The following is a 9426-nucleotide window of genomic DNA, read 5'->3' on the forward strand; positions in this document are numbered from 1 at the left end:
ATGTGTAGAAATCTTTATTTATAATTGAATCACTTGTTTATTTTTCAACACATTTTTATATTTTTATATCTTTTTTTCCAAAATAGTTCAAGAAAGACCACTACAAATGAGCAATGTTTTGCACAGTCATACAATTTAATAAATCAGAAACTGATGACATAGTGCTGTATTTTACTTCTTTATCTCTTTTTTTCAACCAAAAATGCTTTGCTCTGATTAGATGGCACTTGAATTAAAAAAATTGTTCACAGGGGGTACATCACTGAAAAAAGGTTAAGAACCACTGCCCTAGGGGAGACCAACCCAATTAGAGCACACTGTTCAGTATGGTGGCCACTAATTAGCATTTCTAAATTGGATTAAAAGAGTGTAAATATGACTAAAGGGTGTTATTTCATGTCTAGAGGGCTCTCATAAAATTAACAAAACATATTTAGCAAGAAGTGAGCAATTTTTTATGATTTAGCGATGAAAATATGAGATTTAAAATGAATGACATACTTAAGTTCATTTATAGCGGTCATGTCTGGAACCAATTAAAAGCGATAAACAAGTGAAGTGAACTATATTTATATAGCGCTTTTTCTCTAGTGACTCAAAGTGCTTTACATAGTGAAACCCAATATCTAAGTTACATTTTAAACCAGTGTGGCTGGCACTGGGAGCAGGTGGGTAAAGTGTCTTGCCCAAGGACACAACGGCAGTGACTAGGATGGCGGAAGCGGGGATCGTACCTGCAACTGTGAAGTTGCTGGCACGGCCGCTATACCAACCGAGCTATACCGCCCCACAAGAGATTATTGTTACTTGAGTACTCTGAAACTTTGAAAAATGTAATATTGACATATTAAAATAAAATTACACATAATTAGTTGTTCTAAAGACAATGGAGAAAAAAACTTGAACTATATGGGAATTATATTTTGAATATTTTTAATTCATAGCTGAACCTAAAAAAATTAAAACAGAAAATGTAATAAACATGAAAAAATGTATTTGATGTTAATTAACTTAAACAAAATACAATAATGTAAAATACAAGTCAATAATATAAAATACAATATGACGGATTGATAACACAGAATGAAATAACATGAAATAAAATTACAAAATAAAATGGCTGGTGTAAAAGGCCAAAAGAAAGACATAAATTTAAAACAATATTTTTTATTATGTTTATCCATATGTAATATCCATCTGGACAAGACAATAAGAGACACGACTGTTGTTTTTTTAACCCTTAAAATATTCCCTGCAGTTAAAAGACCGACTATAACTGTTAACTACTAATTAGAGCACACTGTTCAGTATTGTGGCCACTGATTGGCTCAGTCTCAGGCAGCATTTCTGCAGTATATTGGATTAAAAGAGTGAAAAGATGTCTAGAGGGCTCTCATAAAATTATGAAAACATTTAGAAAGTAGTGAGCAATTTTTTATGCTTTAGCGATGAAAATATGACATCTAAAATTAATGATTCCTCCTTAAATTCATTTATCGCGGTCATGTCTGGAACCAATTAACAGCGATAAACATGGGATTATTGTTAATTGAATACTATAAAACTTTGAAATATGTAAAATTCCATCCATCCATTTTCTACCGCTTATTCCTTTTTGGGGTCGCTGGTGCCTATCTCAGCTACAATCGGGCGGAAGGTAGGGTACACCCTGGACAAGTTGCTACCTGATCGCAGAAAATGTAATATTGAAATATTGAAATAAAATTACACATAATTAATAGTTCTCTGGCAATAGAGGTTGGGGACTCCGTTCTACACTATATAAAGACTGTGGAGAAAAAAATCTGATCTACCATATTTCCTTGAATTGCCACCGGGGCGCTAATTGATTGAAAACCTCTTCTCACTCCTGCACTTACCAAAGGCATGCGGTAAAAGTAAGCATGCGCTAATTATTTTAAAACCTCTTCTCACTCCGGCACTTATCAAAGGTATGCAGTAAAAATTTGAGTGCGATGTAGACTTGGACCTTAAATCCTAATGAATAGCTCTTAATCTTCTTCCCTTTATGCGATTGCAAATTACCGGTATTGAAATCAGCCTCCTCCATTTTGAAAATGATGACAGGGTAAGTGTCACTCGTGACGTCACGAGTTTGACCAGGCGGTAATACTAAGCATGCGCTAATTATTTTGGGAAGCGAGTTTGACCCGGCAGTAATTCAAGGCAGGCGCATGCTATATGCCCTGTGGCAATTCAAGGAAACACGGTATACGGGAATTATAATTTTAATATTATTAATTCAGGGCTTCACGGTGGCAGAGGGGTTAGTGCGTCTGCCTCACAATACGAAGGTCCTGCAGTCCTGGGTTCAAATCCAGGCTCGGGATCTTTCTGTGTGGAGTTTGCATGTTCTCCCCGTGAATGCGTGGGTTCCCTCCGGGGACTCCGGCTTCCTCCCACTTCCAAAGACATGCACCTGGGGATAGGTTGATTGGCAACACTAAATTGGCCCTGGTGTGTGAATGTGAGTGTGACTGTTGTCGGTCTATCTGTGTTGGCCCTGCGATGAGGTGGTGACTTGTCCAGGGTGTACACCGCCTTCCGCCCGATTGTAGCTGAGATAGGCGCCAGCGCCCCCTGCGACCCCAAAAGGGAATAAGCGGTAGAAAATGGATGGATGGATGGATATTATTAATTCATAACTAAATATAAAAAAATTAAAAGACCAGAAAATGTAATAAAAATGAAAAAAATTTATTTGATGTTAATTAACTTAAACAAAATAAAATAATGTAAAATACAATTCAATCATCTAAAATACAATGTGACAGAATGATAAAAAAGAATGAAATAAAATCACAAAATAAAACGCCTAGTGTTAAACAGCCTAAAACACCGTTTGTGTGAGGGTGAAAGCCCAAAACAAAGATACAAACGTAAAACAATCCATTTAATACGTTTGAAACATTCGTCTGAAAACGACAATAAGAGACATTGCTGTTTTGTTTTTTTAACCCTTAAAACACACTTCATGTCTGCTGCTTCCCTGCAGGGAAACGACCGACTATAACTACTAACTACTTTCAGTTTTTCTGGCTTCTCCTCCTTTTGCAGGGCCTCTTCATCCTCCACCCCCTTGTTCTTACACTCTGTCAGACACACACACACACACACACACACACACACACACACACACACACACACACACACACAAAAACACACATAAAAAAGCATGCACGCACGCAGGCAACACGCACACGTGTGTGCGTACGTGTGCTTGGGCGCTCACACTCTTTCAAAGATACATGAGAACACATAGAAATGCTTACACACACACACACACACACACACACACACACACACACACACACACACACACACACACACACACACACACATTCCTAGTCGCTGGGCTGAGACGGTATGTGAACAAAGCACAGACAGAAAGAGAGAGGCGAGTGATTACTGCAGGAGAGAGGAGGAGAGCGCTAGTTGATGCCAGCTCTACTCCCAATCACCCCCACCCCCTCCCTGTATATATATATACAGTATGGACGATATATACACAGACTATAAATCTTGTGACTGTATGTGCAGGTTCAGATGACAGCACCTCCTTGTTGCTGCACTTATTTATCCAAGAAAGAAAATGCTGTGGCTTATTAAAGATAGAATCAGTAACACGTGTGCAGGCAAGAAACACCAATGCACGCGCTCTAATAAACATGCATGTGTCTATCAAAACGGAGCATTTTTATCATCGTAAAGGCAGATTTTTTTTTTTTTGATACAGCTCATTAGATAGTGCAAGTTGTTTGCGATCCTCCACAGAGTACAGAAAGTAGCTGTGGATAAAGCGCGGGCCAGCTGCGCGGCACAACAGATCAATTTTACAAGCCTTCGCTCCAGCAAAAAGTCGGCTCCCTGGGCCGCCATATTTATCGCGTAGCTGGCAGAGTCCTTTTTCATGTAAAATGGTCAGTAAAACCTTCACTCAGGTCGTCCACGCGTCCGGATAAATCACCCGAGCCTGACAGCTTGTATCTCTTTATTGCTACATGCAAAACAGCTTCAAGCCTTCGCACTGTAAACTAAAGTGTGGTCCTGTTGGCATGTTAGCACTCCACCTATCGGACATCATCAGCATACTTGCCAACCCTCCCAATATTCCCGGGAGACTCCCGAATTTAAGTGCCTCTCCCGAAAATCTCCCAGGGAAAACATTCTCCCGAATTTCTCCCGATTTCACAACAATATTGGGGGCGTGCCTTAAAGGCCTACTGAAACAAGATTTTCTTATTTAAACGGGGATAGCAGGTCCATTCTATGTGTCATACTTGATCATTTCGCGATATTGCCATATTTCTGCTGAAAGGATTTAGTAGAGAACATCGACGATAAAGTTCGCAACTTTTGGTCGCTAATAAAAAAAAAGCCTTGCAGACGATGTGCGCGTGACGTCACGGGTTGTAGGGCTCCTCACATTCTCACATTGTTTATAATCATAGCCACCAGCAGCAAGAGCGATTCGGACCGAGAAAGCAACAATTTCCCCATTAATTTGAGCGAGGATCAAAGATTTGTGGATGAGGAAAGTTAGAGTGAAGCACTAGAAGAAGAAAAAAAGGTGACGGCAGTGAGAGCGATTCAGATGTTATTAGACACATTTACAAGGATAATTCTGGAAAATCCCTGATCTGCTTATTGTGTTACTAGTGTTTTAGTGAGATTACAAAGTCATACCTGAAAGTCGGAGGGGTCTGGTGACCGCCAGTGTCTCTGATGGAAGCCATGGAGGAACCAAGAAAGTCGCAACTGCCTCTTTGACAGCAGCAGGAGGACGCAAGCTCCGCTCATGTCTCCGGTAAGAGCCGACTTATTACCACAATTTTCTCACCGAAACCTGCCGGTTGACATATGGTCAGGAAACATGTTCGCTTGACCGCTCTGTTCCATATTAAAGCTTCACAACAAACAAAGAAACAGCGGCTGTGTTTTGGTTGCTAAGGGCAGCTGCAATCCACCGCTTTCCACCAACAGCATTCTTCCTTATATTCTCCATTATTAATTGAACAAATTGCAAAAGATTCAGCAACACAGATGTCCAAAATACTGTGTAATTATGCGATTAAAGCAGACTACTTTTAGCCGTGAGTGGTGCTGGGATAAAATGTCCGCTCCAACCAATAACGTCACAAGCACGCGTCAACATAAGCGTCATCATTCCGCGATGTTTTCAACAGGACACTTCGCGGGAAATTTAAAATTGCAATTTAGTAAACTAAACCGGCCGTATTGGCATGTGTTGCAATGTTAATATTTCATCATTGATATATAAACTATCAGACTCCGTGGTCGGTAGTAGTGGGTTTCAGTAGGCCTTTAAAGACACCGCCTTTACCGTCCTCTCTCACCGGAAAAGGAGACTACTATATATGTCTCGTTATCCATTGGTTTAGCTATAACCCGCAAAGTAGGCAGACACGGAGCTTTTTCTCAGCATGTGTTTATTCCAGCCGGCACGTTAATACACTGAAACACAACATCCGGATTCCCATCATGCATTGCTTCAAAACAATGAGCAAGGAAAATGTCAAGTGTGGCGTCAGAATGGGTTAAATTGAGTGACTCTCATGCTGAAACTGTGAGGCTTGGCAGTTCTGAATTTGGCTGTTAGTATTATATTCTATCTCATTAGGCCTTCAAAACAATACCTGGCAACTTGCCGTATTGTGTAATCCTTACGGGTCTGCATTAGTGCGATCCACACTAAGTTGCAAGTATATATTTGTTATTAGTTGTTATAACAGTTGGTATACGAATTCTTAGTACCGTATTTTTCGGACTATAAGTCAAGTTTTATTTCATATTTTGGCCGGGGGTGCGACTTATACTCAGGAGCGACTTATGTGTGAAATTATTAACACATTACCGTAAAATATCAAATAATATTATTTAGCTCATTCAGGTAAGAGACTAGATCGGGGGTGGGCATTACGTCGATCGCGATCGACTGGTCGATCTCGGAGGGTGTGTCAGTCGATCTCAAGCCAGGCATTAAAAAATAGACATAAAAATGAGCAATCATCAATCATACCAAGACTTCACTTTCGTCAGTTGTTTGACATTCTCGGCACCCGAGGATCTTGTGAGATGACGCTGGCTGCTGCGAGCTCATATTTAAGAAAAAAATCACTAACAGGGCGGACGCAGAGAAACACATTTTATTTCTAGAGACTCCGTACCTACTGTCAAAACTCTAAAGACCGACTGCACAGTTCCTGTCTTCACCATAAAAGACCTGTTTCATCCTGCCTGTGCTAACAAAATAAGAGTCTCAGAAAGCTAGCGTGCACAAGCTAGCAAGCTACGGAGTTTGATGCCAATGTATTTCTCCCCCGCCCTCAGCGACCGCTTTCTCACTTGCTTGCCCACCCGCACACTCACTGGCGTCACTCACCTGCTGCCAGACATTAAAGGGCCACACACATATGCTACTCTCATAACAAAGTGTTTAAAAACGAGTATGCAAGTTGGACAAATGAGATACCAAATCCAACCACTTTCATGTGGTATTGGACAAAAATTAGGACTTTTTTTTTCCTCCATTTGAAAATGCGGACGTTATCAGCACCACTGTCTAATTCCAATCAATGCAAGTCATCAGAATCAAATACACCAACTTATATTCTTGTCTTCATGAAAGAAAGGAATCTATGTGTGTTAAACATGCTTGTATTATCATTAAACACCATTAACTTGTTAACAAAAATGTCTCTTTCATAAATAAATAAATATAAATTATAAATAGGAATGAGGTAGATCTCCTCGACTTGGTCAATTGAAAAGTAGCTCACCTGCAGAAAAAGTGTGGGCGCCCCTGGACTAGACGTATAAGATTTCATCGGATTTAGCGATTAGGAGTGACAGATTGTTTGGTAAATGTATAAAATGTTCTATATGTTATAGTTATTTGAATGACTCTTACCATAATATGTTTCATTAACATACCAGGCACGTTCTCAGTTGGTTATTTATGTGTCATATAAAGTACACTTATTCAGCCTATTGTTAACTATTCTTTATTTATTTTAAATTGCCTTTCAAATGTCTATTCTTGGTGTTGGGTTTTATCAAATACATTTCCCCAAAAAATGTGACTTATACTCCAGTGCGACTTATATATGTTTTTCCCCTTCTTTATTATGCATTTTTAGCAGGTGCGACTCATACTCCGGAGCGACTTGTACTCCAAAAAATATGGTATATCAACTGTTAGCATGTTAGCATTTTTTCCAGTCTCACTAGGCCTTAAAATCAGTGGCGGGCCGTGCGTTTCTCACCTAGGCCTTCAGTGATGTCCTACTTAGTCCGACTTCACCTCTCAAAATACCGTAATTTATGTCACCGCATGGACACGGCTGGAGATACTATACAAAAACCCACTTGCACACTACCGGGCATTGAATGTCCTCAACAGTGTACAAAACGGTCTATTTTTTGTCAAAAAATAACATTCAATAAACCCGCTTCAGGCTTCACGGTGGCAGAGGGGTTAGTGCGTCTGCCTCACAATACGAAGGTCCTGCAGTCCTGGGTTCAAATCCAGGCTCGGGATCTTTCTGTGTGGAGTTTGCATGTTCTCCCCGTGAATGCGTGAGTTCCCTCCGGGTACTCCGGCTTCCTCCCACTTCCAAAGACATGCACCTGGGGATAGGTTGATTGGCAACACTAAATTGGCCCTAGTGTGTGAATGTGAGTGTGAATGTTGTCTGTCTATCTGTGTTGGCCCTTCGATGAGGTGGCGACTTGTCCAGGGTGTACCCCGCCTTCCGCCCGATTGTAGCTGAGATAGGCGCCAGCGCCCCCCGCGACCCCAAAAGGGAATAAGTTGTAGAAAATGGATGGATGGATAAACCCGCTTCAGCAATTAAAACATATCTTACAAGGTACTCCATCCATCCATCCATCTTCTTCCGCTTATCCGAGGTCGGGTCACGGGGGCAGCAGCCTAAGCAGGGAAGCCCAGACTTCCCTCTCCCCAGCCACTTCGTCCAGCTCATCCCGGGGGATCCCGAGGCGTTCTCAAGCCAGCCGGGAGACATAGTCTTCCCAACGTGTCCTGGGTCTTCCCCGTGGCCTCCTACCGGTTGGACGTGCCCTAAACACCTCCCTAGGGAGGCGTTCGGGTGGCATCCTGACCAGATGCCCGAACCACCTGATCTCGCTTCTCTCGATGTGCAGGAGCAGCGGCTTTACTTTGAGCTCCTCGGATGACAGAGCTTCTCACCCTATCTCTAAGGGAGAGCCCCGCCACCCGGCGGAGGAAACTCATTTCGGCCGCTTGGACCCGTGATCTTATCCTTTCGGTCATGACCCAAAGCTTACGAGGTACTATCAACATTTAAATAATTGTATATATAACAAATGAAACATGAAAAAATAAAGAAATCCAATATTTGAACTCACAATTTGTAGAACCCCTCCGACGCCTTATTAGCCAGTTTTACCACCAGTGTTGTGCCAAAATGTGATTGCCTAACAAAAATGTATTTCCTTTGCGAGTGCGCGCACCGCTCACTAAACCTGCCTTGCTTGGCTCCGTCTGTCCACAGCGGATTACTAGGTGTAAGACAAACACTTTATTTTCGTGGTTATTGTACCGGTGGGGCTTCACGGTGCCAGAGGGGTTAGTGCGTCTGCCTCACAATAAGAAGTTCCTGCAGTCCTGGGTTCAAATCCAGGCTTGGGGTCTTTCTGTGTGGAGTTTGCATGTTCTCCCCGTGAATGCGTGGGTTCCCTCCGGGTACTCCGGCTTCCTCCCACTTCCAAAGACATGCACCTGGGGATAGGTTGATTGGCAACACTAAATTGTCCCTAGTGTGTGAATGTGAGTGTGAATGTTGTCTGTCTATCTGTGTTGGCCCTGCGATGGCGACTTGTCCAGGGTGTACCCCGCCTTCCGCCCGATTGTAGCTGAGATAGGCGCCAGCGCCCCCCGCGACCCCGAAAGGGAATAAGCGGTAGAAAATGGATGGATGGATTGTACCGGTGACTTTTCTGTGGCTTTCTATGGCTCCGGTGCCACTTCCTGTTTTCGCAACCTGTGACTGGATACCAGTGACGTGCTGTCAGGGGAGGTAAGTGAGGCAGTGCTTTACCTGACACCAGGTGGCTTAACCATGAGATGTTCCAAAACAAAGTAATAAAATAAAATAAGTTTTAATATTTATCTTGTGGTTTATGCTTTCTGTGTGATTTTGGTGTGGTTGCTGTATATTTTGATCATTTTCATGGTCAAAATCGCGGAAATTCCATGTTTCCTGATCAAAACAATGCAGCACGAGAGAAGTGAGGCAGCCACAGGCCGTGCCTCTACGGCTACACACAGTGTGTATTGGGAGTGCGTGCGAGGGGGCGCATGCTTGTTGCCACGTGGAAAAGGCAGGTCTCGAGGCAGCA

General features: G+C 42.2%; 1 long non-coding RNA gene across 3 annotated transcripts in view; it reads right to left on the minus strand.

Moving 5' to 3' along the window:
* The window catches only part of LOC133543461 (uncharacterized), an 86179-nt gene that overhangs the window by 55516 nt on the left and 21237 nt on the right, over positions 1 to 9426 (minus strand). The window contains exon 5 of one of the 3 annotated variants that reach the window (XR_009804384.1): positions 4708 to 4867. The exons of the other annotated variants lie outside the window; for them this stretch is intronic. This is a non-coding gene — a long non-coding RNA (uncharacterized LOC133543461). The remainder of the gene's footprint in view (positions 1 to 4707; positions 4868 to 9426) is intronic. 3 annotated transcript variants of the gene reach the window in all.

The sequence above is a fragment of the Nerophis ophidion genome, linkage group LG26 (assembly GCF_033978795.1).
Source record: "Nerophis ophidion isolate RoL-2023_Sa linkage group LG26, RoL_Noph_v1.0, whole genome shotgun sequence".
NCBI classification, from domain to species: domain Eukaryota; kingdom Metazoa; phylum Chordata; class Actinopteri; order Syngnathiformes; family Syngnathidae; genus Nerophis; species Nerophis ophidion.